Raw genomic sequence first — 26,345 nt, forward strand, 5'->3', positions numbered from 1 at the left:
TCTCCTAATCCTTTCCAAACAGTTCCATCACCTGGTGACCAAGATTGCAAACACATAAGTCTATAGGAACAATTCTCATCCAAATTTCCACATTTATTTGGTCATTGTTAACTATATCAAAAGAAGTAAACTAGGAAAAACAAACAGCTTCAAGGCTAAAGCTGCTATTGCGAAGGTTTAAGGCTTAACTATTCTCTGCAGTTTCAGGCCAAGCTTGTGCATGAAAACTATTTAGCCTTTGGAAGATTTGGTTTGACATCCCCAAATCTGCTGTATCTATTAATCAACTCCAATGTCCATATTGGAGTTATGTTTGCATAATTTGAGACTCTGCTATACAGTATCAACAGCCTATGATATGTGCAAAGGAAAGAGTCTGGATCCAGACTCAAGAGAAGTTATAGTATAAATTCCTGTAAAGAGAATAAACTGAGAGATACTAAGAGCCAGGTTACCAGAAGAGCAGGACATTTTGTTGAAAAGACATCTGCATATTTATGGTTCAGGCAACATTGTCAGCAGCTGCCCAAGCTGTGCATCAAACAGTAGAGGCTACAGGCGGGGGTGGTCAACCATGAATGTATGAGTAAAAGAGTGAAGCAAAGGCTGTTTATATTCACAGAGGAATATTATTCCCAGTGTAGAAAAAGAGTAAAATCTTACCATTTGCAGTAGCATGGATAGACATGGATAGACATCAGGTAAATGAAATAAACCAGACGCAGAAAAACAAAAACCATATGTTAACATTCATGCATGCAGGTCAAAAGATAATTTTATAATTATAGAGTGAAATAGTGTCACTAGAGAGTAGCTTCCAGGGCATAGTAAACTCACAATAGTTCATAATAATGTGCTATATAGTATAATAGGCATTATAAGAAAGGCATTAGAAGCTTCTCATTTAAAGAAATGAAACATGTTCACGAAGAAATGCTAATTGCTTTGATTTGGTCATTGCATATTGTACATAAGGCTCATATTTCCACGATGAGCTTCATTAATAGGAACAATTATTATTCATTAATTTAATTTTTTTTACATTTTACAAGACTAGGAGAGCAGCCCAATGCCAGAGAGTTGGCAGACTCAGACAGTAGATGAAATTGTGGGACAGTGCAGCCTTCTCTGCGGACTTCTAGATACTTTAGCTAATAAAGTATTTTGGAGACAGAATCAGAATGAGGCTCAAAATAGCTTACCTTTACTGTCGCACAGATGCTGCTGAAGTCCAGGGCATGTAAAATATACTTGGTCTCCATGTATGAAATTCTGAGAAGACACGCAAACAGATAATCATGGCTGCACAGGGGAAATCTATGGACCTTCTCCTTCCCTTTTAATACTCTAATTCTGCATGTCCAAATTGTCATACCTAATAGCAATAAGATTAAAGGACACATAATATGGAAAACTAGAAGGTGTCATGATTAGGTGTCCACCACAAGGAAGGTGATAAGAGCCAAGGGCTAAGTGTTTTCTATTCAACTAGTCAAAGAAAAGCAGCATTGACATGAGATTCATTTTCTAAATACCTTAATTACTTGGATTTTGGTTATTAGTTAATGAGCTAGAAACATGGGGTAAGACAATATTAACTCATGAGTAATGTGAATAATTCAATTAGAATAATTAGGCGAGATGCTGATTGGAACCCTGTGGTGATAAATAAAAATAACATCATTTTGCTAAACTTTCTGAGGAATAATAAATGTCCTCTTTTCCCCCAAATGGTGTGGAAATAACTCAAAGTGACTACTTTTAATTTCTGAGCTTTCGTTTCTTCTGATGATTACAGGCAGAACAAGATAATTCAATGATAAAAAGTGTGAAACTGGAAGATGTCTTTGATTAACCAGTAATCCCATCCCTCCTAGTGACATGCAGAGTCCAGAGCCATGCGTAGGTAAAAAGACAATTGGGAGAATTATTTTTCAGTGATTAAATTCAACATCTGAAGTTGAAAAAAAAAAACCCAACAACTTGTCTTAAATGTCTCTTATAAGGAAAAGATCAGACTACTTCCCTAAAGCAGCATGTTTTCTACAGGGTATAATCTAATTTTAGCAACAGAGTGATATGCACAATTACAAAAGGATATTCAAAATCTATGAAGAAATCATAGAGATGGCACTGATAGAAAAGAGACTGAACAAATAGGAAATACATGTCAAGGTTGCAAGGGTGGTAATCTCTACATTGGTCTGGAATGGCTACATGGGGCAAATGTAGGTGGTTCTTTGTGGGGAATACTGAGAAGACAATGACACAAGCAGTTGCACAATGAGAAAGAGAGTAAGACAAACATGAGGGGGACTGGAGCGATGGCTATGGGTAAAGTGCTTGCATAGCAGGCATTCAGACTGAGTTTATATCCTTGGAACCCATGAAAAAAAGCTAGATACAGCCACAAACTCTATAGTCTGAGCACTAAGGAGGAATAAACATGATTCCTGAGGCTTCCAGGCAAGCTGGTCTAGCTGAACAGATGAGCTCCTGGTCATTGAGAGGTCTTGCCCCAAAACATAAGGTGGAGAGCAACTGAGGAAGATAATCCATTGGCCACGGCCTTCAACACACATGTGTACATGGTGCACACACATAACACATATGCATAAACCCATACTCATGTACACACCTAAAATGTAGATTGTTATTGTAGAATCCAAGGACATAGGGGTTACTGGCCAGGAAATAGTCACTAGAAAGGATGAAAATCTTTTAAAGGAGAAATAACTAGTGTTCACCTCCCTCTAAAGACTTAGTATCAACCATTTAGAGTCCAGGGTGTTAGCAGGAAACACTTATAATAGAAAGTGCATAAGATCAAGTCCAGATTGTTAGCAACCTTGAGGCTGCGGCCACATTCCCACCTCTCCCAGCAGTTCCCTAAGGGGCAGGCCCTGAGGCTGGTACTTTATTGCTGGTAGGTATTTAGGACAGCAAATGAGTGTCTGAAGGAACTTGTTCATGTAAAGATTGTCAACATTGTCCAGGGATCCCAAGGCCAATTTTTCACTGACAACAGCCAAGCTTACATCTTACACTTAGGAACCCTACAATCAAGAGTTGGAAAAGTGTTATCTTCTGTGTTGTTTGGCCTCTGCCTTATTTAGTCCAAGAATGTTAATACTTGCTCTTGTGTAAGGTTATTACGAAGGAGACATGAGCATGCGTCTACTTGTCTGAGATAGAGAATCAACAACAAACAAAAGTCATCACCAAAGTTCAATGTGGTGAACCAATGAGTTTACATGGGTTACTTATAAGAGTATAGGTGATGGGTTCTTTACATAATCAGAAGTGACTCAAAGATGGCTGCATCACAAAAGTCCATTCTAGCATAGGTGATGGTTCATGGAAGCTAAAAACCTAGAGTACATTGCAGAACAGTAAAACAAGTTGGACGGGCTCTCTTTTGGGCAGCTCAACTGGCCTAAGCCTCTTCCAGGCAGCTAGGCTGCCTCTCTGTATCTTCTAGTTGGCTTGAATGGTCCTGGACTTCTTCTAGGAAGCTTGGCATATTCAAGAGTGTCTCTCAGCTGTACTTGCTGCTTATGTATGCTTGGAGGGAAGGGCCTAACACATTTGTTCAGTTTGAGACTATGGGTCAAGCATTGGGGTGAAGGTCTCAGAAAGGATGGAGGAGCATAAAGACAGGATAAGCGTATGCTTTTGGCAAATACATAGTTACCATATGGACCTTCAGCTGCCATTCACTGAGTATCCTGAATGTTATATCATGCCACTTCTATTTGAGCTTGTCATTTGTCATGTGCAGTTGAATTGAATCCTCTGGAATTCAGGATTCTTCCCATGGATTTCATCGTTGCAATTCTCATACTCAGAGATAAAGTTTTATGGAGACCCCAATCATATTTTAAAACTTATAACTGAATCAGGCAAGTTTCCAAAAGAATAGCAAGTGGATGAATGCCAAGTAACAGAAGAATTCACTGCTGCTTCATGCGCAGGGAAAGCATAAAGGAATGAAAGGGAAGTCAATATCCATCACTCTGTTCCCTAGGGAGAGATGCCTAAAGACTCAGGCTCTGGAATGAAGCTGCATATTTATTTCTTATAGATCATCCCTCTGGTGGGTTTAATCACTTCAGATACTGCAAGAGGACAAGAAAGAAGACTCGTCTATTGATCATTCTGTTCTCAGGAAGACAGAATTCAAGAAGAAAGGAGAAATACTAAAGACAACAGGTACAGTGGCATCAACAGCAATGTCCACAGCAGGGAGCCATAGAGGAAACATCTGCTCTTTGCCAATACATATTCTCACTCTTTTATTTCCATTTAATCTTTAATTTTAAGCTAGAGCATCTCTTTTGAAAATTATAAGATGAACCTACAGCGATTATAAACTGCTTATGCATAGTAAGGAATTTTTTAAGTAATTGCTCAGAGGATGAATTGAAATCAATCTAATAGTTCAAATTGTGAAAACAGAATGAAAGGAGGACTGAGACAGGGTGGGTGGCAACCAAAGGGGACAAAAAGCCAAAACTCATTTTCTTCCCACTATTGCCTCCAGTCCAGTCTTAACATCAACAGGCAACCAATATGAGCCACCACCAAGAGCAGAAAACAGTGTTAATTTCATTAAGCTCAATCTCCATCAAAACTTTGCAAAGTAGAAATATCCTTACCTTTAGAGAGGTACAAAAAAGGAAGTGTCTCACTAGTGTCATTCAAGAAACAACAATTTGATTCTAAAGCAGGTCTGTCTGACTCCAATGCTATGCAGGACCCCAAGCCATGAAAGTCAGTATTTCATGAACATATAAATTTGCCTTCATTTTTCTTATGCATGATTATAAATGGATACAAGGTCTGGCAAAACCTTCAATGATCCTTCAATGATGACTTCATCACAAGTATCTAGTGACTAAGTAAACTTGGCACAAAATTTCTAACCCCACTGTGACTGGTCTTCATTCAGTAGCTTTACCAAAAGTCTATATCACTTCACTGCTCACTGTGTTAGGTACTGGTTGGAAATGATGAATAAGACATGAACCTTTTCTTCAGTTTAGCATCTCAGGGTTTCAAATGACAAATACTTAAAGAAATAATGGTATAGATTAATTGTAGTGAAAGACAGAGCTAAAAAAGTCTCATTGAGGTAGACCTCAAGTAGACAACATGTGTCTGGTAGACAATTTTGTAAGATTCCTGTTCAACTCATTATCAGTCATCTCTTCTGTAGACAATTTCTGGGCTCACCAGTACCCACTGCTCATTGGTAAGCCCCAAAGGGTAATATGGCTAAGTTGTTCTACTGATCATGCCTGTTAGAGGAGGGATGAGTGCGCAACTCAAGTTGGATCAGTAAAATTCTCTACCATGTGAACATAGATGGAAATTGAAAGAAGGACTATGGAACAGATTCACATTAAGATCTGTCTTCTAGCCTACCACTGGAGATGTAGCTCAGTTGGTAGAGTGCTTGTTTAGACAAAAGGAGTGCGGGTTTATTTAACTTTACAAAAGAGAATATAGTTCATATGTAAACAAGCCATGAAAGATTCGGAATAACAGTAACAAAGAACAGTGTGTGTGTTTGTGTGTGCATGTGTGCATGTGGGGGAGGAGGGGAGTGGGGAGAGAGAGAGAGAAAGAGAGAGAGAGAGGAGAGAGGAGGGAGAGAGGGGAGGAAGAGAAGAGATAAAAATGTGTGAGTTCTTTTCAGGTAACCAGTGCAGTACCCTTCAGTTCTACACTTTTAATTTTTAAAACTTTTATTTATGTGACACATATATACAGGTGTTAAGCGAGGCCAGAAGAGAGTGTCATATACCTTGGAACTGTAGTTATAAGCAGTTGTGAGCTCTCATAATGTGGGTAGCAGGAATTGAACTTGTATCCTCTGTAAGAAGAGCAAGTGTTCTTATCTTAGCACTGAGTGGCATTTCCAGCTTACCTAGCACTTCTAACAATCAAGAGTCTGGCCAATGCTGAGAATATCCAGCTAGGTTTCATTCTACAATCCATGGGTCACAGAAAAGAAAGGGGGGATTTAAAGATGCTGATCCTGCAATTCCTCTCTTGAGGTGCCTATAAGGCTTATTTTAGGCACACCTTCCTTCAGCTATCTGTTCTAGGTTTTGGCAAACACTCCTTCAAATCTACCTGGTTGGCTTTCGTGGAAGGAATGTGACTGGAACCCAGGTGAAAGTAGTCCTGGGGGGCTTGGCCTCATTGAGACATCATTGATACCCCAAGCACAGATGGCAGGAGGGACCCAGATGAATGGTTCCAGCACCGATGGCTGGGGGCTTGGGGGCTGGGGAAACAGCGGGAGAGAGAAGGCTAGAGTGGGACCATGATCAGTGTGGCTAGCTTACCTCTGGTAGAGGATCTGCGAGCGAGGCCGAACATGCCACGCCAAGGGATTCACCCGCGGAACTGATCCCCAGATTCTTGTTCTCCTTAACCTCCTTTCCCTCCTATTTAGGATAGTTGGGTAGTAAGGAAGAGGCTAATAAAGTCTAATTGTTAAGGAACCAGAGCCAACAGGCTTTTCCATAAATTGTCACGAGCTTAGGTCATCAGGGAAGAGAAAAACTCAACTGAGAAAACACCTCCATCAGACTGGCCCAGGGACAATTTTGAGACTAATTATAGCTGTGAGAGGACTCAAATAACTGTGGGTACTGGTAACCCTGCAAAGGTGGTCCTGAGTTGATTAAAAAAAAATAAGCTGAGTCTTTTACAGGGACCAGGCCAATGAGGAGTGCTCTTCCATGGTACCTGCTGTAGCTCCTACCTCCAGGTCCCTGCTTGAGTTACTGTCTTAATTTCCCTTAATGATGGACTGTATGCTATAGCATGAAATAAACCCTTTCCTTTCCAAGTTGCACATGGTCATTAGCCCTTTGTAGTGTTCATCTATTTAAAACCTCTTAAGCATGTCTTGGTAAAATGCCCCTTCCTAAAAGTCTCCTTAAGTGACACAATCACAACCAAGTCCCTCTAGTATCTTTCACGTGAAGACCTGCTTGTGACAAATGGGCTTCCTCTGTAGCTCCCTACTACTGGAAATAGCCCTATGCATAATGTCCTTTTTAAGGATTATCCAGAGTACAGCTAAGGTTATTGCAGACATAAATAAACATTTTAACAGCCTCTGGGAACCATAAGTTTTCCCAAGAAAACTTTCCTGTGCCACCTAAGATAAAGAATACTTCACACCAATATCAAATGGGATAGAAAGCACCTGGGTGATAATAAACAGAGCAATAAGCTACAGGCAAAGTCCAATAAGCAGCAAGAAGCGTGCAAGAATGGCTATTGAGGGATAGGAGAGCACGGCCAATTGCATAATAATTTGAGCTCACTTCAGGAACCAGCCACAATTGCCTAGGCAGCCTGGAGGGCAGAACAAGGAAAATAGGGAAAGGCAAATAAATAGAAGCAAACTCCCAGAACATGGTTTAGCATAGGCCGATTGCAAAGTACTTCTCAACAAATTATCTAAGACCCAGTTATCTCATCACATGTAGACATACTAAAGAATTATCAAACATGCCACTACTACAGGTAGCATGATCTTGGAAACTTAGTTGACTTTTCAACTTTCTTATACATTTTTGTCTATATATCTATGTAGCCATTCACCAATACATCAAATTCTAGGTCATTTATGAAGTCATAGGTATATGTATTGGTGATATAAAGAAAAGCATGGGCTATCTACAAAATTAGATTGAGGGAAATACAGAAATGAGCAAGCAATAAGCATAGAACACTTAAACCCATACATAGCAGTGAAATGCAGGATGAAGGGGATGCAGGGATAATATAAATGGCCTTGAATCTGGAGTCTTTGGCGACAGTCAGAGAAAGCTGCATTGAAGAGCAGACAATTGAGGTGAACTTTCCTGTTCATTCTGGCTTAAAAGAGAAAAGCTACTGGAGCATTAGGTGTAAATCCTGTGCATCTTTAAATAGAAACTTCCAAAAGAACAGACTTCCTTTCTTAACATCCTCAGGCAACCCAGTGCCTTAAGTGGTACCCAGTGGCTGAAGTACCCTCATCCTCTTTCCAGCAATGAGGTTCAGTTGCTAGGCAACCACCACATGACTAGATCCAGCCTCATTCTCAATTAATTTGAGGAGGAGGTTCCCCTTCAAGTTATAGCCTCAGGGCTTCATTTTACACAGAAAGAGAAAGCTTCTCTATCCAGTTTAATTGTGAATTTTATAACTTGTCTTCAATCATAGTTCCACATTTCTTTAGAACCAAAACCACATACCTACCACTGTAAAGAAATCATGGTACTACAAGGTCATAAAGATTTCTCAGATTCACTCATTGGAAGCCATTAAACTGGTTTAACTCCACGGGGATACTGAATGGTTAACACGAGTTTTGAGTGCTTTGTATTTTGTAATTGCTTGGACCCAACAGCCCTGTCATCAACACAATGCCGGTCCAACTATGATAAAATGGCATTGTATCTAAGAAGTTGAGTTTCTGAGAACTTTTAATGATGACATAAAAGTGCCTTAGTTCTGCAACATGGATGTTTTTCCAGTTACATAAAATGCTATTGGATCATTTTATGGAGTCAGATTTATGTGTTCTGAATAAGAAGTATCTACAGGAAAAGCATGAGTCCTTGAATAATATACTAGAATATAGTATGGGCTTATTAATAAGAGAAATGAAGAGATGTGCCTCAGGCAAACTCCAACATAGATGTATAGGAGGAAAAACATTTTCCCTTAGAAAGTTGTTCACAGTAATTCTTCTAGTTTTTAAGGAATAGTAGTGGAGTTTCATGTCAAATTTAACCACTGTACTTGTTGCTTTTCTTGTTTTGGGGACCAAATACATAATAAGACACAGAATAGGGGAGGAAGGGTTTCTTTGGGCTCAGAGTTTGTGGAGATTCAAAAGAAAAAGCATCAGGAGGGCGAATAGTATGGCCATTGATGGCATGGCATTCACGGCTAGGGAACAGAGAGCAGACTGTAGGAGTGGGCTGTTGAAACTCCATACCCACTCCACTTCTTCCAGCAAGTCTCCACAAGGTACCACAACCTTTCAAAAACAGTCACATCAGCTGAGGATGAAATTTACAAACACATGAGCTTAGGGAGGAAATCCCATATCCAGACGACAACACTCACCTACATAGGTATGTTCAGAGTGTATTTAAGTGTACTACATCCAATGCACACACATGTACAGCCTTGTTAAGGAGATCTCCATGTCTCTCTATGTGGCATGTTCCTCAAGAAAAGGAATAAGAATCTTACCAAAGATCATAGAAAACTTCCTGATTAGACATTTTCCCCTAAAACTCAGAAAAATTAATTGGCTTAATAAGAAGTTGCGTGCCTGATTTATCTGGATTTTTATCTGTAATTATAAAACATACAAAACATACCAAGATAAAGAAAATAATATGATTCTCAAGGACACAAAGGTCAAATATTATCAATATTAAAATTCCATTGTATTTTCTTCATTATATCATTTTTGTCTTCTCACACATACAAGTATAAATAGCAAGGGTCCAAATGTTTGTAACTATCATTCTTGTATATTTTAATATGTTTATTGATCATGTATACAAGTAAGGCATAGTATTGATTTTTGGAGTTATAATGTGCATAAATTATATTGTACTGGGTGTATCCTTTTCACCTGGCCTGAACTTTCTAGAACCTTTTCACTCTGTGCATTGATTTAAATGGTGTAATTAAATTCTCATTACCCAAAGCAATCATGATAGTGTCAAAGGCAGAGGCTGCACAGATGGACTAAGAGAAATTCAAGGACTGTAATCACAATCATAATTGGAATTCTCACCTCTTTGTGTCAGAGCTCAGCAAAACTACTGCCTGCAGAACCACATAGTAAAGATGTTTGGTCTTGAAGTGATAACATCTCCATGGCAACTAGTCATCTCTGCAATTGTAGATCAGAAGCAGTTATGGATACATAAATGAACAGGCCTCCTTATGTATCAATAAAACTTTGTTTATAAAGGACAGGGGCTGTTTGGGGTAATGGGGCTATAGTTTACAAACTTCTGGTCTATAAGAAAAGATCCAGTCACCTTAATTTCTGTTTTTCTCTAGAGCCTAAGTTATTAGGGATGATCTGAAAAGTTACCTTCTTCTCTGATGCTCCTTACATACCCTCCTTACATACCCTATGCTTCTAAGAAAAAGATAAACTCCTATAACTGAAGAGTATCTTACAAGAAAAATTTCAAGAGAAACTATGTGTCAGTCAACAATCCAGTACCACTGGCAGGTAGGATACCATGTCTTTGTATAAAGAAAACCTACCTGGCAGCTAAGATCCCATGGATTTAATTCCCAACTTTGAAACTATCAGTTGATCTCAGGAAGTAATTTATCCTTTAGGGCCTTAGCCTCCCTTTTGTAAAATCGGTGTGTTAGGTGGTATTGCATACTATTCTTTAAGGCATCATGGTCCCATACTATATGTGATGGCATACCTAAATAAAATGGAACAGAGACCTGTTACTACTATTTGTTCAACATATAACAAATAAGACACATTGGAATGTTCAGCCCTAAATGAAATGTCTGTATCACACCCCTCTCCTCAAAGCTTGGCGATCTATGCAGAAGAAGAGATGGAAAGATTCTAAAAGCCAGAGGTGTTGGATGACTTCAAGGAAACTGTTCTCTAGGTGCAGAGCTGCAAATATATATATTAACTCAGTAATTGTGACAGCATGTACAAGAGCTGCATGATCTCAGACAAAATCCAGTATGGAGGAAGGGAAGTGGTCAAGAAGACCCTTTCCTAGGTGAACAACTATAGGCATTTGCTTGCTGATTGGAGAAGGAGAACCAGTTTTCTTCTATGGTGCAACACCTTGTACACTAACCACACTTCAGAGTTGGCCCCATATAGTAGTAGTCACTCAGCACAAACTGGACTCAGAAGAGAGGAGAAAGAGAGGTAAAGGGAGAGAATGAGAGAGGGAGGGGGTAAAGGGGGTAGGAAGGAAGAGAGAGATGGAGAAGGGGAGAGGGAGAGAGAGAGGGAGGAAATGGAGTTGGTTAAGTATGGAGGTGGGGGAAGACCTGGGAAAAGACAGGTAAATATTATAAAAAATGTGTTGTATGGAATTTTCAAAAAAATTAATAAAACAACTACTTAAGAACCCAACGGAATAAGCCTTTTACTCATCTCTCCCACAGAGTAGCAGTGTCTCCAGGAACCTTTAGGAGTAACAACAACAAAGGCAGATGAGTCAGTTAAATTCCAGCAGCAGATTTCCCTCAGCTTCGAGATGGCTTGGGATGGCTAGAAGGCAGGCACGAGAGAGGGAACAGGAGGTGGGAAGAATCAAAACCCAGACAAAGGAATCTAGGGCAGGAGGGGGCTTCCAGCTCTCTGCATGAGAACTCTGCTCAAATGCAAAGATATCAGAAACCATGAGTTACAGCACAGTGATTCAGTATTTGTCTTAAAGGGAGAACCTGTGCTAACAGGAGAGCTCAGGCTCATCTCTAAAAGACTGTCTCCAGGAATTAAAGACTTAAGCACACAGCAGAGGCAAGGACTACAACTCAGTGGTAGAACATTGGTCTAGCATACATAAAATCCTAGGTTCAAACTGCGGTGCTGAAGAAAAAAATTAGTCGTGAAATTATGTACAAGTAATGGCCGGTTAATGAGTCAATTCAAATGGACTGAAGGGTCAAGATTCCTATGCTTAACCTCCCTAGCTCAGGGATTCTATGGCTTTACCTTGATGGTGTGTAGCCTGAAGTCTGACACATTTCCTCTTGGAAACGCCTGCTCTGTTTTCATGTGTAGCTAGTTCGTGGAAACTATTTCAAATAAGGAAGAATACTAGTCATTAATATTGATGCTGTGCCAGGCAATAGTGAGTACAATACCGGGCACAAAGAACATATTTATTAAATTATGCATCAAGGGGGAAGAATGAGAAAGAGAAAGGAATGGGAAAGGGAAGGAAAGGGGAGGGGGAATGGAAAAGGAAGAGAAAGAAATGGAAAGAAATAGGAAGATGGAAAATTCTAGGACACATAAATGAAAATTCAATTACATAAAAGGAGCGTGGATAAATGCTTTATGTATTCCTTAGGATGTACAAAATTCTAGCTTCTCTGCTTCCTTGCTCACATTATCTCCATGGAATTACCTCACCGTGCTTGAGAACTCATGCTCATGGAGCTCAACAGAGGCAGAAGATCCCTGGGGCGGCCTCCTGCAGTACCTGTTGTTGACTTGACACCTTTCCCAGGACTGCAGGATGAGGTGGGAACCAGCAGTGGCTCCCATCTCATCCTGGCGGTCCTTGTTTTGGGAGCCACAACTAAATTCTCATGAAGTCACCTCAGTTGAGCAAGCACAGCTTGAGGCTCAGATTTGGGGTAATTGCAGTAAGTACATATGGAGTTCTGGTTTGCTGCTGGCTATAATAAGCTGCGCTTGGAAAGAGGATTACTGCAGTATGCTTCTGGGATGCTCTCTGAAGGTTATTTTGTTAAAGGTTTTGTCTCTATTTTGGTGCTATTAGAAGATGCTATTGGTGCTGTGGGTGGTAGCATCCCTAGGTAGGTAGAGCTGGGCAGGATAAGGAAGATAGCTAAGCAAGCTAGGTTAAGCAAACCAGTAAGTAGCATTCCTTCATGAGCTCCACTACAGTTTCTCCTGCCTGGCTTCCCTAGTTGGTGGACTGTAAGCTAAAACAAAGCCTTCCTTGTCCAAGTTGGTTTTGATCAGTATTTTATCACAGCAACAGAAGCAAACTATGATACACTGCTTCCTCCTACGTAATTTCAGCTATCCAGATCATTTGATCCCACCCACGATACTGTAGGAAAACCCAGAGCAACAGGATTCAAAATTCCAGATCCCTCATCAACACCAGCGGTGACTCAGAGTAATGAATTTGTATTATTTCATTTCACACTCCCACAGCCAGTGAGTATACGGCCCTTCCCTGTACCCCTGAGGAAACTGGGCTAAAGAGACTATTATTTCCTGGGTCCACAGCTTTAGAAATAACAAAAAACATATGGTTCTTTTCTGTTTCCTGTAGAGGAAAATGATGAGCAAACGAAGACCAGAATCCTGCAAATCCAAAGTCACTGCTTCCATGGAAACCTAATTTCTACTTAATAGCACTAAATGATTAAATGAGACCTTCTGACACTCCTTAAGAGCTAATGATAGCTTTGTGTTATCAACCCTTTGTTTTATGATGTGAGTCCCTAAATAGATGGGATCAGAAGAGATTTTTCCAAGTTCCCTCTTAACCTTGAGAGAACCCAAAAATGTTTTCTTATTACACTGGCAAGGCTGGTAAAGAACACAGGCTGCATTTATTGATAAACTGATTTTCTGAGTGCTGCGGTTTGACTTGCCTCTGGCTACGTGATTGCCTTAGATTGGCTGTTAATAATTGCACCCCAGGAACTAATTTCACTTCTTGCTTCTCCCCAAAGTAGTATTTTACCTTACCCTTCTGTTCAAGAGAAAGTTGGTGAATGTTAGCTGCTGTAAATGAGACAGAGGGTAATTTGTTATATTAAATCCCTGAGCTAAAAAATTAAACAGTAAGAACACCACATTTGCTTTTTATGATCTCAAGCTCCACAGTGCTTGGAGAGGCATAAATTTCTACTCCAAAATCAGAGTCATTGCTGAGGAAGGGACTGGGTTTGGCTGGAATGGAAAGATCAGGTCTTGGGGTATAGAATGGTATGGCATTATGTTTGAGTTTTGGAAGCAACTTCAGAAAAGAGGAGGGGTTTTTAGGCAGAGAGAGAAGTGCACTAGCCTGACCAGGACCCTCAGTGAGGACAGGTTAAAGCATTCTCATGTGTGATTGAGAAACGCAGATGTGGAGACTTAGGGCTCCACACCAAGGCCTTAAAATGTTACATAGGTGGCAAAGCTTTATGGGATATGGCATCACTCTCCCCATGCTCACTCTAGAAGTGGCACTTTAACCATGCTCCTCCTGGGCAGTTGCATTGGTAATCTGTCTTGCTTCCCTGCTGGATCTCTCTGATATTTATTTCAAGATCTCTGTTGTAGAAACTGGGAACATGGCTTAATGAGTAAAGTGTGTGCTGGGCCATCATGGAGACCTCGAGTTCAATTTCTAGTACCTTAAAAAAAAATAAAAAACAGGTTCCGTGTTGTGTCCCTGAAATCCCAGTGCTGGGGAAACAGAAACGGAGGATCCCTGGTGCTTGCTTACTACACAGGGGCACTACATTCATTAAGCTCCAAGTCCCAAATGAAAGACACCTGTCTTAAAAACTGAAGAGGAAAGCAAGCGAGGAAGATTGCTGATTTTGACATCTAGCATGCATGTGCATGTACCTACACACACACGCACACACATACATATGCCTATACAAGTATACACATACACACATGCATACATGCACACACACACAGAGAGAGAAAGAGAGACAGAGAGACAGAGACAGAGAGAGATATCTATTATTCAGAAACATTTCCCAGATTACCATGTTTAAAAGAGCAGTCCCATCCCTCTATGCTTCCTTGTCCTTCCTGCATTCCTTTCCTCATAACAGCTGTCATTTTTAAATTAAATTTTTATTTTAATTTACCCACATTATATCCCTATTGTTATCCCCTTACTCTTCCTGTTCCCACCATCTCTTCCTCTCCTGCCCTATTTCCCGCCCCTAGACCTCTGATGGGGGGGGGGTCTTCCCATACCTGATAGCCTGCATCCTGATAGCCTGCATCCCCCCTCCTCTGTGTGCTCGCAGGGTCTCCCTGCCAAGGTGAAGTGATCAAATCACTGGCTCCAGAGTTCAAGTCAGAGGCAGTTCATGTTCCTTTCCCCTCCCACACCATTAGAGTGAGCTGTCCATTGGCTAGATCTGAACGGAGGGTCTTAGTTCTATGCATGCATTGTCCTTGGTTGGTACAACAGTTTTTGCAGCCTCCTCATCCACATTTGCCAGCCTTAATGGTCTCCCTGTGGGGCTCCTGGACCCTCCTTGTCTTTCCATCCCCCTCCTCTTCCATAGCACTCTCAATGTTATTCCCAGGGTCTAGCTGAAAGTCCTGGCCGTTCATCATACCCTGCCCCCCACCCCCGAGTCTTTCAGATGACCTCTATATTGGGCTAATATTCAATTCTCAACTTTATATGGAAAAACAAGAAACCCAGAATAGCTAAAACAACCCTGTACAATAAATGATCTTCCAGAGGAACCTCCATCCCAGATCTCAAGCTGTACTGTAGAGCAGCTTTCATTTTTAAAAAATGATATGTTTTACTCTTTTATTCCTGGCCTGTGTCCCACCAACTCCTCCTGAATACAAATTCCCTGCCAGTTCTGGCTGTTTTTGGTCACAGCCATATTCCTGACACCAGAGAAGAATCTCAGGCATATCATGGAATGACTGAAAAGGGAATAACAAAGGTTAAACCTGCATGGGGTAAAGAGAAGTAACAAAACCACTGAATGGGATGGAAAAGAGCAGCTGTAAAGATACAAAGAGGGCACTAAAGAGTATGAGGACAAGAGATTCAGAGAGTGTCTGTCAGCTGCACATAAAGAATAGAGCAAGACCACTGTCCCAGCCATTCCCACCCTCTTGCTTAACACGAAGGCTTAAAAACAGGTCCCCTGCCCTGCAACAGCGGTGGCTCCCACGTCAACAGATGGGTTAAGTCTGGAGTGGTTCCAGCATCTTGGTACTAAGGGATTATAGGCTACAGCTATTAGCACACTGCCCAGGTCTGCCTAGCAACCAATAACCCCAGTCTGCCCAGCAACCTATGACATCATTACCTAGCTGTCACTAGGAGTGGCCCTACCCAGGATTATAAAAGGTCAAACCCACCTTGTCTCTCTCCCTCTCTTGTTCTTCTCTTCCTCTCTTGCTATCTCTATCTCTCTGTGTCTCTGAGTCCCCCTTCTCCTCCCCCCCATGCTCATATAATAAACTTCTTCATATCATATCTGCTGTGTGGCACATATTTTATATCTTATTTTTCATATTTAAAGACAGTCTGAGTCTTAAGTGCTTTCCAAAGATAATGTAGTACAGGTGATGGTCCAAGCCCTTACTGCCCTTGGGAGGAGGTAGGCACTTCAGGAGATGATGTCTATTACAACTATGTTTGGTTATGGGGAAAGAAAATATCTCAAAAGGGATAGTAGGATGTTGGCCACATGTCTATTTTCACTTCCCAATGCTATCAGAAACTTCTGCACTAAATGCCATCATTATCATGATAGCTGCCAACATTAAGTCGACAAATTGCTAGTGAGGCAGGTAAGCTACTAATTAACTGCTATGGAAAATGAAAATGAAATACCTCTATTATTAAAATGACACATATAAAAGCAGTAGACCATGTGAGCAACGAGTAAAACCTCTGAAACCATGAACCGAAAACTAAGTTCTCTTCTTATGGTAATTGAAATAAAAATGTGCCCCTTAGGCTCCCTTAGGTCCCATTTGGTGGTGTCATTTGGCAGGATTAGGAGGTGTAACCTTGTTGAAGGAAATGCGTCACTGAAGGTGGGTTTTGAGAGTTAAAAGACTCACTCCATTCCCAGTTGCATTGTCTGATGTTCAAGAGGCCAGCCCTCAGGTCCCTGCTCCTGCCACCGTGCCTGCCACTTGCCCACTTGTTGCCATGCCCTTCCTCCACCACCGTGAATCAATCCCTCTGAACCTTTGTCACATTGTTTCATCGTAGCAATTGAAACATAAAACTCCTCTTAAGGAAATTTGATTTGGCATCCAAGCTAAGGTCTAGCAGGAATGCAACAGCACTTTTTGGGAAAGTTAGGTTCAAGCAGACAGGGTAAGATTGTCCAGTAAGACGAGGATATCCTCCCAAGTGGATAAAGAAGGGAGCTCAGGCTGGCAAAAGCAAGCAGGGTTTGGATCCCTCTTTACCTGCTGGGCAGCTGTCTGCACAGCACCAACTCCTGCTTACCTCTTGAGTTTATGCAGTTGAACCTGTCAGCAAGGACTCATGGTTAGAAAGCACAGTGGAGCATCTGAGCAAAATACCTAATTACATACAAATGACAGAGGAACTGAGAAGTATCCCCTGTTAAGAAGCACCCAGAGACCTCTGGGAATTTACAAACAAACATGTTATTAGCTAAAACTACTTGAACACAGTCGTTGTGGAATCCAGTGAATATTCAAGCACATGGAGATGAGAGAGCATCAGACTCATCTTCATTAAACACTGGGCTGGAACTGAAGACTAGATGCCTCCTTCCTGGGAGATATGCTTTTCATTACTGGTTAGCATAGAAAAGACAGGCATTTGTATCATAATAGAGTTCCATGGTGCATGAACTTTCCCCCTTTACCTAAAGAATGTCATTTATTAATTATCAGTCTAATTCTTACAGCATGTGAGTCACTGTCCTTCCTTAGCAAGCCATAACACAGCAATGCACTGCCACTGATTCTACCACTTTTTATATTATAAAGGCAATTTTATCTAGAGCTGAATGCAAAGCATGGAGCAGAGGGAGAAACCCACTACCGGGCCTCTCAGTCATTCTAGACCTTAGTTTCTTCACTGAAGAGAACTCTTGAGCATTAAGTTGCTAAATTGCTAATAAGGCAGGTAAGCCACTAATCAAATGCTAAGTAAAGGAAAAATGAAATACCTCCATTATGAAAATGAGAGTCCTATTTATTCCCAAGTTAACCATGAAAGCCTTATTACAGATAATTATTTTATTAAAACCCTGATGGGGATCTGGGAAAATAGCTCAGTGAATAAAGTACTTGCTCTGAAAGTGTGAAGACCAAAGACCAAAGTTCAAACCCCCAGAATCCACATAAAAGGCAAACACTTGTGGGAGCCACCTGTAATCTCAGTACTTGAGAGACAGCAGACACTTTAACAAACTGCCCAGCTGGAGTTGATGGAATTTGTGAACTAGGATTCAAGAGAAACTGCCTCAAATACATAGTAGAGAATGACTGAGGAGGATACTTGATGCCCACTGTGGATTTCCACATACATGCACGCGCATGCGCACACGCGCTCACACACACACACACACACACACACACACACACACACGAACACTCATCCAAATACATGCATGCATACATACATACACGAACACTCATGTACATATATTATACATACACACACAGAAAAATCTTGATTTATCCTTTCCATGTATTTTTACAATTTAGAAAACACAAAGGGAAAGCCACAATAATTTATGGCTCAGTGACTCGGAGACATTTCAGAGGGTAAGCCCAATTCTTCCATTTTGATCCACAGACCTTTCACAAACCCATTTGAGGGCATCTCTGAAAAAAAGAGAGTAAGAGATAGACAGAGCCAATCCATAACCCGTTGTCATCTATAACAGTCACTGACAATTCATCAAAATCCTGCTGCAGATTTATTCCTATTGTTCTTGATCAGAAGTGAAGATCTGTGGAGTGGGGAAGGGGAGGGATGACATTTAAATTGTTTTTCTAGGATAATTCAAGTCTGTCTTCTTGGTTGTATGCCTTTCTTTGGACATCAGTTTAACATCAGGTTTAAATAAGGCAAAGTTGGGTGACTAAGAATAAATAGGAATCCAGAATGATCAAAATATTAGGTCCCATCTGTGCAAACACCTCCTTATATTATATGATGCTTCTCTTGGCACACACACACACACACACACACACACACACACACACACATGAATGTATACACAGCTCCTTCCAAACCCTACCACCAGCTCAAGAGCAAACCTCCACTATTTACCTACATAAATGGTGTGGGTAAAAATGGTCTGCCATCCCAGGTCTGCTTTTACCACAGGGTATCCAGGTACCATTGCACACTGGCTAGAATGAAGAGTAGCCAGGAGATGGGGTAGGCAAGATCTTGGTCAGTGTGAGTGCATAAGAAACAGCCAGATGAGAGAAATCATCCAGCTATCTTTATTGCGGGGAAATCTGAGCATTTAAACCTTGGGGTGTGAGTAGGTGCTTATGGGTGCGTGTACATCATTGGCCCTGGTGCCAGGAAGGAACAAAGTGAACAAAACACGAAAATCCTTTTTCAAATGCCTTATTTGCATGAAGAAGAATTTGACATGCTTGCTGAACAAGACTTTGTAAGCAGAAAGGAAGTTTAACTTCTTAACCTGGCACCAGGCTACTGACTGCCTCAAGAGTGGCAGAGATGGAGGTTGCAAGGATACATGCACAGGGACATACAGGAAAGGAGGAAGCAGTCTCAGGATGAGATTGGGTGGGGGGGGTTGGACATGTCTTGGCCTCACTCTTGCTCTGGACCAGTCCCCCCAGTTGCAGGGCTTTCCTGGCCCCACAATAACCTATGCCTATTCCAGCAGCACTGAGGATCAGACCAGCAGCTCTGAAGCTCAGTAAAGGGTTCAAACAGGCAGGAAGTGATCATCTCTGGCAAGCCATGGCCACTGGCACTTGGGATGACAGAGGGGTAAACAAAGCTATTAGGCTTCACTCTGGGCCTATAAATCATTCCAGAGCCTTCATCATTCCTGCTGAGTTATTTTAATCGCTCTCATTTGCAAGAGCAAATTAGGTGTAGCATTGTTCTCGAGATGCTGCCCGGGATTGGTGCCAGGAAGGAACAAAATGAGCGAGACATGAAAACCCCTTTCCAAACAAAAGCCCAAAGTCTGAGAGCAAAATTGATTTGTAAACCTTGTCAAGGTAGTTTCTAAGACAAATCTATTCAGGGCATAGCGGGGGTTTGTAATCAAGGCTAGGAGAAATTGTCCAATTAATACACGAATCTGACAACAATAACAGATTTCCTTACGGTAGAACTCTCAAAGACTGTGACCTTCCCAGTGCACCCTCACAAGATAAAAGACGGGTGTGCTTCTCATACCGTGGCAACAGAAAGTTTGTTCAATTAAGGCCGCTCTAACATATGCTACATAAAATGGTAACTGGGGAAGTAATTTAGGTCATGCAGACAGACCCACTCACCTCTCTCCATTTATCTGAGTAATTTATTTCTCTTTTCTTGTCATCAGTTTGGGTCGTTCTGATTAATTTACTGTTTAACGGCCTAACTGTAGGAAGATGAACAGAGAAAGGAAGAATTGATTCAATCAGTTCAACCACTTTTTAATGAGTGCTTTTACCAAATAGAGAGTAAGTCACAGGAGAAAGAGTCTCTATCAGTGATGTGCTGGCTAGTTTTATGTCAACTTGACACAAGTTGGAATCATATGAGAAGATGGAACCTCAACTGAGAAAGTGCCTCCTCCCCCAGTAGACTGGTCTGTGGGCAAACTTGGGGTGTGTTTTCTTGCCTGGTGATTTATCAGGGAGGGCCAAGCTCACCGTGAGTGGTACAGCTCCTGGTAAGCGATCCTGAGTGCTATGAGAAAGCAGATTAAGAAAGCAGGAAGCTACATTACTCCACGGCTTCTACTTCGGTTCCTACCTACAGATTCCTGCCATGCTTGAGTCCTGTCCTGACTTCATCATTCATGGACTATGATGTGGGACTAGAAACTGAGATAACTCGTTTTCTCCCAAGCTATTGGTCATGATGCTTTAATCACAGCAATGGAGCTCCTAAGACAAGTGGTGAAGAGCAGACTGACATTTTCTGAGAACCCAAATAGGTGATTGAGCTGTCTGCTTGTTCAGATTCCTCAGTGTCAATGTAGGGCACTTACAAGTGGCACAAACCATAGTGTTGGGAAACATTCAGGGTGGATCTCCTGAAATACAGTTTAGAGTATTGCATGCAAGCCATCCATGAAATAGGAAGGTAACCAATCCCCAACTTCTCATCTTGGAAATACAATCTTTACTGTTGTTCTTTAGGAAATGCATATTAAAATCAAAGTCTTTTGCAATTAGGGAGAGAGATCCGAGAGTAGTGCATGAGGGTTTGAATGTAGATCTATGGCACCCACATACAAGGCAGACATGGGAACAGGCTTACATGCTGGAAGCCACTAGGGATTCACTAGGGCTCCCTAGGGCTTCATGATCAGATAGACCAGTCAATTACACAACCCCAAGATCAATGAGGGTCTCTCACAGGCTAAGGTGGAAAGCAAAGATACCTGATATCAGTCTCTGACCAGCATACATGTACAGGCAAGTATGTGCATGTCCACCCCTTCCCCCACAGAGACAGAGATAGGCAAGGAGAGAACTCTTTATATTTTTAATTTTTCTATTGTTTTAAGTTCTGTTAATCCTTGGTGCATACATATACACCAAGAGAGACTGAGACAGAGAAAGAATCCTTTATATTTATAGCTTTAATCTTCTATTGTAGATTTTGTTATTACTTGGTAAACTAAACGTCTGACATCATGTGACAGATGACCAGCAAGAGTAGGACTGACTGTTACCACCCATACACCACACTCTCAACTGGATGAACACTGGAAAGGAAGAAAGTATAAATATATTTTTAAAATTATAGTAAAATTTTAGTTTGCAATCATATGATTGGGGAGGAGGTTTTCTTCTGTCAGAGGTCTAGAGGAGGGGAATAGGAAGAAAGAAAAAGAAAGCAATAGGAAAATACAAGTGAGGGTATAACAATTGGAATGTATTCTGAATAAATTATAAAATAAAATAAGATTAAATAAAGACCCTCACAAAATAAATAAAAATATTAAAATACTAAAAAAATATTGTTTCCCCAATTATCATAGGTATATGTGGATAGTGATATTTTATTGAACAATAGAGACCTTAACTCCAGAAGCCTTAGATCATGAGGGACAGAAAATACATATATATGGTTTTTTTGAGACAGGTTTCTCTGTATAGCCCTGGCAGTTCATGCTCTGTAGATAAAGCTGGCCTGAAATTCAGAGATCCACCTTCCTCTGCCTCCAGAGTTCTGGGGTTAATGATGTTCATCACCATGTCTAGCCAGCCAGAATATATTATTTTAATTTTGTTACATAATAATAGCACAAGTGAGAGCCCATGCTGGTGAGGAGGTGAATCAGAGGAAACACTCCTTTATTGGTGGTGGGAATGAAAACTTGTATAGCCACTGTGAAAGTCAATATGGGAGTTCCTCAGAAAATTGAAAATTTATCTACCTCAAGACTCAGCTATCTTGGCCGTATACCCAAAAGACAATCCATCCTATCACAAGAACATTTGCTCAGTGATATTTATAGCACCTTTATTCATAATAGTCAGAAACTGGAAACAACATTGATGTTCCTCAATTGAAGAATGGATAAAAAAAATGTGGTACATTTATACAATGGAATATTACTCAGCAGTTAAAAATATGCCAAGAAAATTTCAGGCAAATGGATACAACTAGAAAAAAAGTCATACTTAGTAAGGTAACTCAGACACAGAAAAACCAATGTGTTATGTATTCACTTACAAGTAGACATTAGTCATTAAGTAAATGATCACAAGCTACAATCCATATCCCAGAGAGATTAGATAAAAAGGAGGTATATATCAGGGGAAGCATGGATCTCTCTGGGAAGGGAAACTCAATAGATCCTGCAGGTATACTGGGTGCTGGTAGGGTTCAGAGCAGGAACAATCAGAATCTGATGAGGAGGATGGAGGGATATAGTGCAGGGAGAGACAGCTGGAATTGGGGGGGGGGGGAGTTTGGAGGGTGGCATAGAAATCTAGTGGAATCTATGAGGGTGACTGCAATAAGGATTCTTAGCAATAGAAGATACACAGTCTGAACTGGCCATCTTTTTAGCCAGGCATGTCTTCCCGTGGTAGGACTCAATTACGTTCAGTTGACTTGTTGTCCATGGAGGTCCCATGGAAATCTCTAAACAACTCAGGCTGATACTAGAACAGAAGGTCTCCCTGTGAACCTTTGGGACTCCATTGCTAAGAACAACTTTTATTCAACTCGTTGAATATAAAGAAGTCAAGCTGGTGCCTGCATGGAGCCTTACACATACATTCTCATCTCTCTGGCATGAGAAACTATGCTGCAGGCTCCAGAAAGTGCAACCTGGACACCAACCAAGCCACAGAACCCTCCACCTACAATCTGTCCTGTCTAAATGATATGCTGGGGCAATGGTGATGCAGAACATGTGGGAGTGGCCAAGCAGTGTTTGGTTTAACTTGAGGCCCAACCTATGAGAGGGAGCCCATACCCTATACTGCCTGGATGGCCCAAAACCAGAGACCGGAAAGCCTTGGTAACTAGGGTAGAACCAATTTGCAAAAAGAAAAAGGAAAAACAATCAATGAAATGATTCCCAATGATATTCTGCTATCCTCATAGATTGGTGCCTTGTCTAGTCATCATCTGAGAGGCTTCCTCTAGCAGCAAATGGAAACAGGTATCGAAACCCACAGCCACACATTATGTACATGGAGAGAGAGTATTAATTGGAGATCTCTATTGGGTACCACTTCTTGGAGATTGGAAAACCCCATGAAAGATGGGGAGGAAAGACTGTAAGATTCCAAGGGGGTGGAGAACAGCAGGAGAACATTGTCCAACAAATCAACTAAGCAAGGCTTACATGGGCTCACAGAGACTGGTGGTGGGACTGCAAACTTGGAAAGTTTCTCAAGTAACTAAAAACATGACAAGTGTACATCATTCTTGACAATGTATCCAAAGAAAATCTAAGTTAAAATACCAAAGAGATATTTGCAATAAAAATTGCATGTTATGCACCATGGGTTTAAGCAACACATTCTTTTTCTCTTTCTCTGTCACAGTTAAGGTGAGCCTTCTGCTTGAGAGCCCCAAGGATAGACATTGAGAAATCAACAGAGCTGTTTCCTTAATTCAAGACTACAGGGAAAGATCCACTTCTAAGCTGATGCAGGTGTTGATGGGCCTGGGTTCTTTGAGGACCTCTTTGTGTTTCTGACTGGTGTTTGAGAGCCACTCTCCATAAATTCCTTGTCATATGAACTTTCCCAACATTGCCATTTGCTTTATAAGCATCCTGAAAAAGCACCACTCTATACATTGACTACTCGGGTTGCATTAGTCAGGATTCTTTAAAGGAACAGAGAAATAGAAATAATATATGTGGAGTACATCTCACTTAAAGGTCAGGATGAAGATGAGGAAGGACTGCAGTCAGGAGTCCAGGTAGCATGTATATCCCTTAGTAACTCTCAAAGCTAAGCTCTAGTGCTGAGCTCCAAAGATATATAATGCTGACGGTTTTAGTGGTATAACAGTCAAATATTGCCAATGATACATGATTTGAATTAACATATTTAGGTCAGCCATAGGAAGAAAATGTTCTTCATTTGTCACAGTTAGCTTTAGTTGTCAAATTGACACAAATATAGATTCACTTGAGAAAATGGAAATCTCACCTGAAGAATTTTGAAGATTAGATTATCCTTTTATCACCTCCCACATCTGTAAGGCATTTTCTTAATGATAACTGATGTAAGATGGTCTGTCCCCTGTGGAAAGTCTCATTCCTAGACAGATAAACCTCATTGGTGTAATAAAAGGAACAGAGCAAGCCACTTCCTCTATGGTCTCTGCTTCAATTCCTGCCTCTGGGTCTTTGCCTTGAGTTCCTGCCTTGGCTTCCCTTGATTGATGGATGGCAAAGTGTAAGAATAACTAAATCCTTTCTGCCTCCACATCTCTTTTGGTCATGGTACTATCAGAGCAGGAGAAAGCAAACTAGAGTATCACCTAATAAAAATTAAGTGGGGTGGGGTCTGACTTTCAGATGAACTCTGTGCCCCATTTTTGACCACCTCCCCTTGATGGGGAGGCCTGGTGGCACTCAGAGGAAGGGTAACAGGTCACCAAGAAGAGACTTGATAACCTATAAACATATACAGGGGAGGAGGTCCCCCTCAGTCACAGACATAGGGGAGGGGAGTAGGGGGAAAGCGGGAGGGAGGGAGGAATGGGAGGATACAAGGGATGGGATAACAATTGAGATGTAGTATGAATAAATTAATAAAATATTAAAAATAATGATATATGGCTTTAGCTTCTAAAAAATGGGATATGATTTTACACATGCTTATGTACTCTGATTGTACTGCCAAAGCCATACAGATACCTCAAAATAAAATTCATCAGAATTCCCAAATGCAAAAAAAAAAAAAAAAAAAAAAAAAAATTAAGTGGAGATTTTGATCATTATTTTTGGCAGAAGCTTTCGTATTAAACTTTTACATCTACATGCTAACGTCCTTGAGAAGCCTTGGAGTAAATAAACATATTGTCCCACATTTCCCTGTGTCTTTGACTTGGGAACTCTATTTTTCTAAGATAAAACCTTAGGGACATTTCAGAAAATACGCCTTGTATAATCCAAATATGTCACTAGGAACGGTTATAGGTAATATAATGTCATTCTGAGAGGATAAACGGTTTTTGTGCTAAAAAGTAGAGCCTTGGGTCTGAAGCTGTTTCAGCACAACATCTGCAGATATTTTTCCCAAGGTAATCAGAGAAACTATGCTTGGATTGTAAATAAGTTAACTTTGGGAGCAAGATAGCATGTGAACATAAAATCCACCCTCATGCATGGAAGATGGCAATCTAAGAGCAATAAATCCTCCTGTTTTTTTTCCAACCTAAATATCCCTCGATATCTGTAGATAGTAGAGACTATCATAGTCCCTAGTGAGTATAGTAAGAGTGTCCATTTACTTTCCACATAGTTACTATATTGGCCTTCTGAGTTTTTACGTTTTGGGAGCACCATTGTGATTTGCACAGCTACTGTTTCAGTAAAACTGTGTTCCACACAATGGAAACATCGGGAAGCTGGGCAGCTCATGCATTAAGCATTAGGATAAAGGGAAAGATATCAAGAAATAAGCTTAGGAGCTCACAAGCCACTAATTTGTACAAATGGTATTGAAATCAATTCAACACCTTTCTAGGAGACACAAGAGGGATCTGTTGCTTAATAACTGGACATATTTATAAAATATTGAGCTAGGACTTGATTTCTCTCATTATAAGAAATTGAGTATTCCAGAGCAATGCAATATGAGGATCAGCACCAAAGTAGTGAGGTACCAAATAAAGAGAACAAAGCATTTGGGGACAGGAGGGCTCTGGTGGAATCAAAGACCTGTTAGAAAGAAATGAAAAACAATGCTTCCTCCTGGCTAAAAACTGTTTCGTTTCAATCTAATTATCCAAAAGTCAGGTACTTCCTGGTTCCAGGCTCTGATCATAAATGGCCCATAGGCGACTTTAATGGTGTTTATCTATTTATAATGTGCTGGGAAATGTGGGCAGATGACTCACCGGTTACTCAGAAATGCTCGTGGTGGTTTCAACTCTTGATGGCTGCAGTCGTGGCAAACTGAATTCACCCAAGAA

General features: G+C 40.8%; 1 long non-coding RNA gene across 1 annotated transcript; it reads right to left on the minus strand.

The window, feature by feature from the left end:
- Positions 1-1,202: 1,202 nt before the first annotated feature.
- Positions 1,203-26,345, minus strand: LOC127196849 (uncharacterized). Its single transcript, XR_007831558.1, has 4 exons — positions 26,271-26,345; positions 20,012-20,097; positions 9,833-9,931; positions 1,203-1,272 (listed from the first exon to the last, which is right to left on the minus strand). It is a non-coding gene; the product is annotated as an uncharacterized LOC127196849 (long non-coding RNA).

Source organism: Acomys russatus, chromosome 13, assembly GCF_903995435.1.
Source record: "Acomys russatus chromosome 13, mAcoRus1.1, whole genome shotgun sequence".
NCBI lineage: Eukaryota > Metazoa > Chordata > Mammalia > Rodentia > Muridae > Acomys > Acomys russatus.